Below are 9,500 nucleotides of genomic sequence, written 5' to 3' on the forward strand. Positions count from 1 at the left end.
TGCAATTTACTTATTACCGTACCGATTTTATGCGGAGTGGATAGAATGTTGTGTTTACAAACAAACGAAAAACAAAATATCTCGTTTAATTTATCGACTTTTAGTTTTGTTTCGTTATTTTCATGAATTTTGTATGGTTTTTATTTATTTAATTTATTTATGTGGATTTAAACGAATTTGTTTTTGGTTGTTGCTTGAAAAAAAAATTGTTTTTTTTGTCTGTTATTTTTTGATGTTGTGTTTTAAGAGCGGCGGACAGATTGGAACGGGTTAAAGCGAAGACTGTATGAAGACTGAAGTGAAATTGAATAATATTACTCGGTCGTACCCACGGAAAAAACAGAATGAACATAGAATAGGACACAACACAGCGCGCACAGAGAACACAGTAAGGAGATTTGGCTCGTACTGCACTGCCGAAACGACAATATTTGCCAGTGCTGAACCTGATCCATCGGTTTGTTTCATGCGTTTCCACACGCAAAATAATGTAATGATAGAAAAGAACAGGCATACACCACCAGATAGTACAACATTACACACATTATGCACAACGGTGCGAAAGAGCACGAGATAGTGGTACTGCGTCGAATCAGTTTCGCGCACAGCCACAAGTTTCTCTGTTCAATTAATTCGTGTATCAACATCAAATTGTGTGTGGTGTATGCATTGTATCCATGGATTGTTGGCGCTATGCTATGCTGTTGCCGCTGGCTTCTCATACACACACACTCTCTCGCTCTCTCTCTCTCTCTCTCTCACACACAAACACACTCGGTCGACAATATTTACACGCCACCGTTTGTACAGCCACACGTACGTGTACAAGCTATGAAAAGCCGAACGGAATATCCACTTCAGTCATCTCCCCTGATGAGGTAACAACAACACACAGCCAAAGTACACGACGGCACACGCAACACATCAACGTCGCCAACGACAACAACAATAACAACGACGACGACGACGATGACGACCGAAGCAACAGAACACGACACATATACCGATAGATCCAATGTGTTTTTCTCGCTCCGCTTGTGCTATTTTCTGATCTGTATTCGCTTTTTCCCTACTATCTAGCTATCGGTCTGCTTGGTGGCAGCGCTCCCGATATATATGGATACCAAACCGTACTGTTCATGTGCTACGTCTATCCATCGCACGGTGCGACACACACAAACACACAATGGACACCGACAACGACGATGAAGAGAGAATATTTCGCACGCATTCCTTACTCCCCTTTATAATCTACGTGCACACACATTTTCCATTCGTCTGATCGGTGCCGAAGCCAGCTATTTTTGATGTTGCTGGTGGTTTCGTTTATTTCTTCGTTCTTCTTATTTCATTTTTTTCTCTCTTTCGTCTCTCTTCCTTCTTCTTTCTTGCCACTTCTTTTGCTTTTCTTTTCTTTTCTTCTCTTCATCATTTTTCTATCTATTCGTCTTGTGCCTTCGTTTTTTTCCCTTTTCTATTTCTCTCGTTAAGGTTTCATGGTTTTTTTTTCTACCATCATGATGCGCCCGTCGTGTTGTTTGCGTACGTACGAGCTAGAGATTCACGTTCGATTGTATTACAGGTTGGAGAACTTCTTCAGTAACCTGCATTTTCTCGTAAGCCCATATCTGCGCTCTTTTTCTCTCTCCCTCTCTATTCATTCTCTATTGATATATGTGCACGCTGTTCCGTGCTATATGCTTTTTTTCCCAAGCACTTGTGTGCGAAAATTGCGAGTTTTACGAACACTCGATGCAAACCGTTTGAAATGGTATATAGCAGCCCGGTGTGTGTATGTTGCTGTGCCATACAACATACTTTCTCGTTGGTACACGTATTTATATTGTTGTCGCTGTTGTTCATCTTCAGCAACGACAAACGACAACTTTCATCAGTTCGTCGACGAAGGTGATCTCTCTCGTAGCGATTATTATTGTGTGATTATTCTAGGGGCCTTTAAAACCCCAAATCACTCGCTCTCATCAATGCTTTATGTGCATCTATGATGTGTGTTGATTGCATTCAATGCATTGAATCGGGGCCATTTGTTTGTTACCGCACAAATGCGCGTCACCAAGGAATCGGAGCAAACAATCAACAAATTCTCTATGCAATTTCGACTAGTTTTTTCTTCTTTTCTTTTGCTCATAATCTAAAGATTCGGCAATTGTTCGGTGTATGTGTTTGTGTGTTAACCTTATTCCATTGGATGTACTCGCCGAAAAAAATGGAACAAACTCCAAAAGCTGCGGTACAAATAGCTGAATTCAAAAGAATTTTGAAAACAAGGAAACATTTCTCTGGTCGAAGGACCAAGGCAACATACATCCGATGCTTTTTTTCCTTCTCGTTTACATGTTCAGTGCTCGAGAAACCGGGCTGTGAATCTGAAAAGCATGTCAAGCATAAAATGGATAGAAAAATGACAAGAATTGCAGTAACATTTGCTGTTTTTACATACAAACCTTGCTCAGGTGTACGAATTTTTTTTTTGCCTTTGCCATTTTGCTTCCTCTGTCCGCCATAACTCGCTTCATTCCTGTGTGACTGAGACTTTTATCACATGCAAGAGAGGGCCGTGTTTCAGTTAGTAACGATTTCGCGATTTTCGCTAAACCGCTTTTTAAACGACACTAAGAACATTTCATGCGGATTAGACAGACGAGCAATCAGCCCATGGATTTTCTCCATCAATGCTTGGTTCTTGTTGTGTGTTATTCGTTCGTCCAGTCACAGTCATTCTCTCAGGCTGTGCTGAGCTCACCATTTTCAATTTCATTCAAATTGCCCATTTATTAAAATCATACCGGTTCTTCTTGGTAGTTGCCATTCTTCTTTTTTTCGTCTCTCTCTTTCGCTTTTTCCTCCAACCGCTTTCAGTCTTTCACTTGCCATCCATGCCCATGTGTGTACATAATTCTTCAGTGGCAACGTGCGGTACAAATTACAAGTGCGCGTTCATCTGTCTCTCTGAATGGTAAATAACATAAAAGGTCGCATAGCAGCAGCAGCAACAACAACTACTGCAAACAGCAACATCCGAACAGCAACAGCATTTGCCGAAGCCGTAGCAGCAATAACAGAGGATAAAAAAAATAGTAGCCATTGCTTAAGCAAAAGTGTTTGCAGTTATGTAATTCACAGCAATCAGGGTTTATTAGATACACGAAGCACATGTCTATCTACGTATCTTTGGTGCTTATCATTTACCAGAATGATTGCACTAAAATACCCGTCCGTGACCATATTTATTTTTCAACTCGCATCGCATGAATCTTCTTCGTGCGTTGCGTTCGTTCACGTATGTTTACTGCACTCTTTTTGTTTTGTTGCAGAGCGATAAGCACGGCGAAAAATGTATCGCTCTCTTTCACCCCATCGTTTTGTATGCAGTTTTTGTCCTTAAATCGCATTACAACCGATTCATATTTATCTATTGCCGTTACGTGCACGTTTATGGTTTTCACTCTCTCCTTCTCTGTGTTGCATTCAATGTGCGAATGGGGATGGAAGCGAGAAAGGGCGGGAGGGCTAGAGGTGTAGTTAGTTAGACGCGCGCGCTTTCATGATGTACGCTTTATCGTTGATGGTCGGTGATCGTTGTGCTTTACATAGAAAGACCCACACACATACGGAGAGAGAGAGAGAGAAAGAGTTGCAGTGTGTGCGGGAGCTTTTGTATTGGTGCAACGGAGAATTTTCCGCTTAAAGCGGCCAAATGAAAAAGCAGAAAGGCTGCCAACCATTCGTAATTGAAATCACATTATTTAGGTAAATAGTTCAAATAAACTCCAACAGGTATTTCACGTTTCGCTGATTTGCATGGCACAATGGCAACCAGTACATTTTCCGTTTCGGTGTGACCACACACGCACACATACGAGAGAGGCGCCTATGTTTTTGGCTCAAAGCGCACATTTCAACTGCATGCACGAATATCGAATAATCATTTCGGGACAAAACACGGACTGTGCTTTGAAGCGGCGCAAAAAGTGAATTTTTTTGAATTTACTGTAATCAAATTACAATTACTAATGATTCAACTATTGATGGTGCGCCTCAAGTAGAGTTCTTTTAATTTTCAAACGAATGCATATTGCACTGAAAACAAGTAATAATAAATATTGACGCACATCGTATACTTGATGGCATGATTTTTGAAGAAAAACCCAACCCGAACAGTTCAAACGAAATGCTATATAGCAGCGAATCAATCAAAAAGGCTATTGATGACGGGCATCGTGGAATTGCACCAAATTATAAATTAATCAGAGCTTTCCGAGTATACTTGCATATACGTACACAGGCAATTGCTGTGAAAAAAAAAACTTTGATCGAAAAAGCTACATTAACCTTTTTGAGCTGATGGGCATTTTTCCAAAGAATTTACTATTTCAACGGTATACGCTTTAAATGCACTGCGATGTTTTTAATTAATGGCTTCGTTTGGGTGTGTATGTGTAATGTTATTGGTTTGCACCTAATATTGGTTGGCATTCGATTTATTATTTCATTTTAGCCACTTTAACCCCTAATTTATGGCCACTTCCAAGCATGTTCATTAAATACTCAACAAGCATACGAAGCATGTGTGTTGTGGAAAAAAAAACGGAATCAATTCACTTACTCGATTTTCATTAACAATTGCTCGAAAGGAAAAAAAGATACACCCGATTGAAATAAACCATTTAAAATCATCGAAAATTCTCACTCATACGTATATAAATGTGTGTACGTGCTCATGTGCTGATTTAATGTGTGTGATTTTTATAATGCTCTCCGAATATATTGGTATTTATATTTGAAATGTGAAATTTTATCGAACAACGATTCGTTTATTGGATTATTTTTTTCCGCCGTTCTTCTCGCTCGACCTGTTCGCGCTCCGTTCTGTGCGCTTTGTTCTGTTGGCAATGTCTCGCGGTAGGCCTGGGCAAAATCGCGTGAACGGCTACAAAATAAAAGAGTCATACATCAAATGGTGTGAAATGTGCCAAATCGAAGCCAAAAAACTCATTTATCTCATGTAACAGGTTGTCTGTGATTTTTCGCAAATACGCGCAACTAGTGCATGTTTAAAGCAAAGGCAACAACAACCAATCACTGCATATGTGGTGGCCGAGCGGCGAAGCGATGAGCAAGACAACGATATTTGTTGTCTTGCGTAAGGGGAAATCGTCCAATCCGAAACACGGCGCGCTACACAGAGAGAAATAAACTGAAGAGAGACGAACAATGGCACGTTAAAGACGGATACGCTGTTGTTCTGTTTCAAAAGGCATTTTCTCCTCATTTTTTTGTGTGTCTCGAATTCGGTTGTTGTTGCTGCCGCTGTCGCCGCTGCTGCTGCTTCTGCTGTTGTTGCTCTTGGTGTGTTACCGATGTGAGCGAGATTCGTTTGCATTCTATTTACTGGATCGGGGATTCCAATGTTCGGCTTAGTTCAAGTAGTGTGCTTAAAAATAGAAAGCCATTGAAACGCATTGCTACAATTACATTTGCTCTCCGCATTATGTATGGGATGGATTTATAGTGTGTGGAACTGTTGCCTGACAGTGTATGTGTATGCGGAGGAAGGTGATGGTAGACATTGCACACACACATTGCATAAAGTTCACATCGTCAACCGAAATTGAAATGAATTTCTACTTTTGCTAATTTAAACCGTTTCTTGTATTTTGGAACAACAATTCGCTTTGATCATTTTACACTGAGACTCAACTAGAAAGAAAGGGGAAAAAAATGAGGTGATGCATCTGACCCGAATGAGTCACTGGTAAAGCTCTCTAGATGCTCATTTCATTTCCGAACGCTCAAATTCTAATTAAATAATCGTTTTCGAGGCAAATGACGACCAGTTGCACCGAAAACGTGATGCCAAAAATGTGCAGAAATAATTAAATATTGAGCCAAACGCTTGAAATTCCCATCGGTTCTGAATTGCATCGACTTGAGCACACGCACATATGCACACACAGAAATTTGATGCCACCATAGTGAATTTTATACTATACCCACGACGACGACTCGGCAACTCGGTGTTGACGTTACATTGGCGCAATTAATCAGGTAGAATGTGTATTTTTAAGAAGAAACAAAAAAGTTTACAAATGAAATTCATTCGTGTGCGCTGTGTTTCTCTCGTTGGAAATAAACAAGAGGCAGCACATAACAGTCGCTTATCAAACAGGAGACGAGAAACAATGCATAAAATGTTTGTTATGTTGCATAGATGAGATATGAGCGGCTTTGTTATTTCCGTTGCGAAGCACTGGATCAAGGCTTAGCTGCGCTTGATTCGAGACGAGACACAGAGAATAAGAGAGCTAGACACATCTAGTCTTGCCTAAGAAAACATTAATTTTATAGAAAATTGTAGCGATAATATCTTTATGCTCCTCATCTGTGCCACCATCGCTGCTGACGCCACCCAAAGCACGTAATGCTACAATGTTTCAGTAGGTAAAATTGTTGTTGGTGCTACTGCTGGTGGTGGTGCCGTTGCCGCCGCCGCTCAGTTCAGGTAACTTGATTAATGAATTGGGCTATGCATGAAAGATAAATTAAATAAGAATAAATCATGGCTCAAATGAAGCGTGAAGGTTATTTAAAACTTCTAATTTCTATCTCACATGGATTTTCCCCATCCTTTTGTACTTTTTCCATTTTCCATTTTCGGTTGCCGTATAAATTCCGGTTGGTTTCTGTGCGAAACGTTGAGTGAAAACGGCATTGGCATAAACTTGGCGGGCACAAGCTAAATTCTATGCGAATGCGAAACATACGGATTGACACACGAACCATATAATACAGTTTTTAGCAAATCCGTTCGAGTCAACGATTCAAATCTACCCCGCAAAAGAGTTTCAAATTTTTCGAGATTCAAATGGAATTGCGTGCATTTTCTCTCTCTCTCTCTCTCTCTCTCTCTCTCTCTGTCGTTCTTTCTTTCTACCTGTTTTTCCTAATCAATCTCGCATAGTAGCTATTTTTTTGATTTAAAGCACAAAAGTACAAGGGCAGCATTTTACCCATGTCTCTTGCGTAAACAATACGTCTGAAACTCGGATGGGGTGTATCATTAAAACTTGGGTTTAAATCGGTGGGAAAAAGTCATATTTTTGTTTAAGCTGTTGCTATTTTGGCATTGATCATCATCCTCAAGCCATCAAGTAAAACAATAGCTTGTACACGCACCACAAATTGATAAAACTTTTGGCCGAAAAATTGTGGCATTGAAACTGTACCATATCGGTCTCAATCATGTTTGGCGTTCGATAAATGAAAACGAGAAAATTGCGGACAAAGAAATGATAGAATAACATGATGAAAAAAAAAATCCATGATCGACGTGGATTTTCTATATTGAAATGTTGGCCTGTCATTTGTCGTTTGTGAGCGTTGATGGCGCTTTTTTTTCTTCTTCCTTTTTTTTCGCCCAACTGAGGTCAAATAAAAATTCAATACGAAACAAAGGAGCGGCGAAAAAAAAATCGAAAGAGATTCATTCGGTGTGATTTGTGCCGCCTGTCACATTTCAATCGGTCGTGTTTTGAGCAACGCGTTGCACATGACGCATTTCGTCGATGTTATTATTATTAAAATTAGAGTGGCAAAACCGAAGGAAGAAAAAAAAAGCTGCCGCGCTGCTGGCCGCGCTGACGGAAAAAAAGCAAAATGAGAAAATCTGTCACTTAAATATTGTGTATCGATATCTAGACAAGCGAAAACGTTCGATTACAACGGGCGGTATAATTCTTATTTATTGGCTTTCATCTCCACCGCAAAAATATTCAGTGAAATAATTTCTGGCGAGCAGCCGACTGCACGAGAGGCAGAGCCACACGGTGAAGTGAGTGAAAAATTCTAGAAGAAGAAAAACGCCAAAGAAGCGGCTGAATTAAAAAAAATCAAAACGTAATAAAGGACGCAACTTAGCGTATGAAAGAAGCGAAGGAAAGTGTGTGTATATTTGCGCGCACCAACAGAAGATACGATTTTATTTTCGTTTTATTTGTGCCTTTCGACGTGGATTTTGTCACTGTTGATGGTGTGTGCCACGGCGAGTGTATTCTGCACTTGCCATTGCTCTCCGATCGCCCAATACAAAATGAGTGCGTACTACTTGCGCATGTTTTCTTCTTCTTCTCGTCACTTTTGCCGATATTGTTTTTTTTATCCTCAGTGCTTTTAATTTTCCTTTTGCCGTATTACAAACGCAGCCAAAGTGTATTTTATCGTTGATAGATTTGTTTCTTCGTGCCATTTCTTCCTATTCGGCTGGTATATGTGCGTTGTAGCTGTGCTATTACTTTGCTACTTGTCGCTTGTCGCAATGTTTACCGTTTTCATCGTCGATCTGTTCGGAATTACTGTATCGTACAATGAAACATTGTACACCATAAAAAACAAACGAAGTGGAAAACGAAAGAAACGTGCACAAACAAATTGACGAAATGCCACGAAACCAAAAAATACGAAATGAAAATTTCTCATTCAATTTTCTCGCAATACACACACCGAGAGAGAGAGAGAGAGATTTCCACTAACTACTACCATTCGCCGTGCCTTTACACGTTTTTTTCGTTCGTTTGGTTTTTGTGCGTGCGCTTAAGCATCTGTTTGTTAAGTTTTATTTTGATTCCGTGGCCAATGTGTTTCCTTTTGTTTCGCACAACAATTGAAAAAATATCAAACATACGTTTACCGATGGCTCAACATCTCAGCATTTCGTATCTGCGGATATATCCGAGCATATCGACGACGCAAGTCACTGTATAAGTGGCGCGTGTTGATGTTCACAGCTACATCGACTACAAACAAACACTGCGCTCTCTGTTTGTGTGTAGTCGATGTAGCTGTGCACATCAACGCACGCCACTTATACAATGACTTGTGTCGTCGATATGCTCGGATATATCCGCAGGTATGAAATGCTGAGATGCTGAGCCATCGGTAAACGTATGTTTGAAATATATTTTTAATAAAAGAAACAACAGCTAATAACTGAAATATAAAAGCTTTTATGAATTCTTATGTCGAATATTTGTTTGCCCGAGATGTTCGTTGGCCTTTGTCGTTATGAAATATTTATGTCGTTATGAAAAAGGTTATGATTTGAGACATTTACATTAATAGGGAAACGATTTTGGCGAGTAAAATCAAATGGGAAAATCGCAGAGTAAGAGTCGAGACGGGATGTGAAATGCTACGTTATACACACACGCACAGAAAAGAAAACATTGAAATAGACGGTTTTGTTCATAATGCTGCAGTGAATTGTGAATTGCTTCGAATTCGAAGGAAAAGAAATGCGGAAGGACACTGTTTGCAGTGTATGCTGCTAAACAACATGGACAATTCTCCTCTTTTTTCAACAAGCTGCTTAAAATTCGGATTTGATGCGATCATGTACAATATTTTAAAAATCACTCAGCATATTGATTGTGCTCCTTCTCTCTCTCTCTCTCTCTCTCTCTCTCTCTCTCTCTCTCTCTCTC

General features: G+C 39.9%; 1 protein-coding gene across 11 annotated transcripts in view; it reads right to left on the minus strand.

The window, feature by feature from the left end:
- LOC129579330 (polypyrimidine tract-binding protein 1) overlaps positions 1–9,500 on the minus strand; it is a 209,128-nt gene that overhangs the window by 92,578 nt on the left and 107,050 nt on the right. The window contains exon 1 of one of the 11 annotated variants that reach the window (XM_055469334.1): positions 329–449. The exons of 9 other annotated variants lie outside the window; for them this stretch is intronic. The gene's annotated coding sequence lies outside the window, so the exon portion shown is untranslated. Of the gene's footprint in view, positions 1–22; positions 450–9,500 lie in introns of those variants that run through there. One more of the 11 variants, XM_055469333.1, reaches the window with a different exon arrangement.

The sequence above is a fragment of the Sitodiplosis mosellana genome, unplaced genomic scaffold (genome assembly GCF_009176505.1).
Source record: "Sitodiplosis mosellana isolate CC-2019 unplaced genomic scaffold, AAFC_SMos_1.0 Smas_scaffold_6226, whole genome shotgun sequence".
NCBI lineage: Eukaryota > Metazoa > Arthropoda > Insecta > Diptera > Cecidomyiidae > Sitodiplosis > Sitodiplosis mosellana.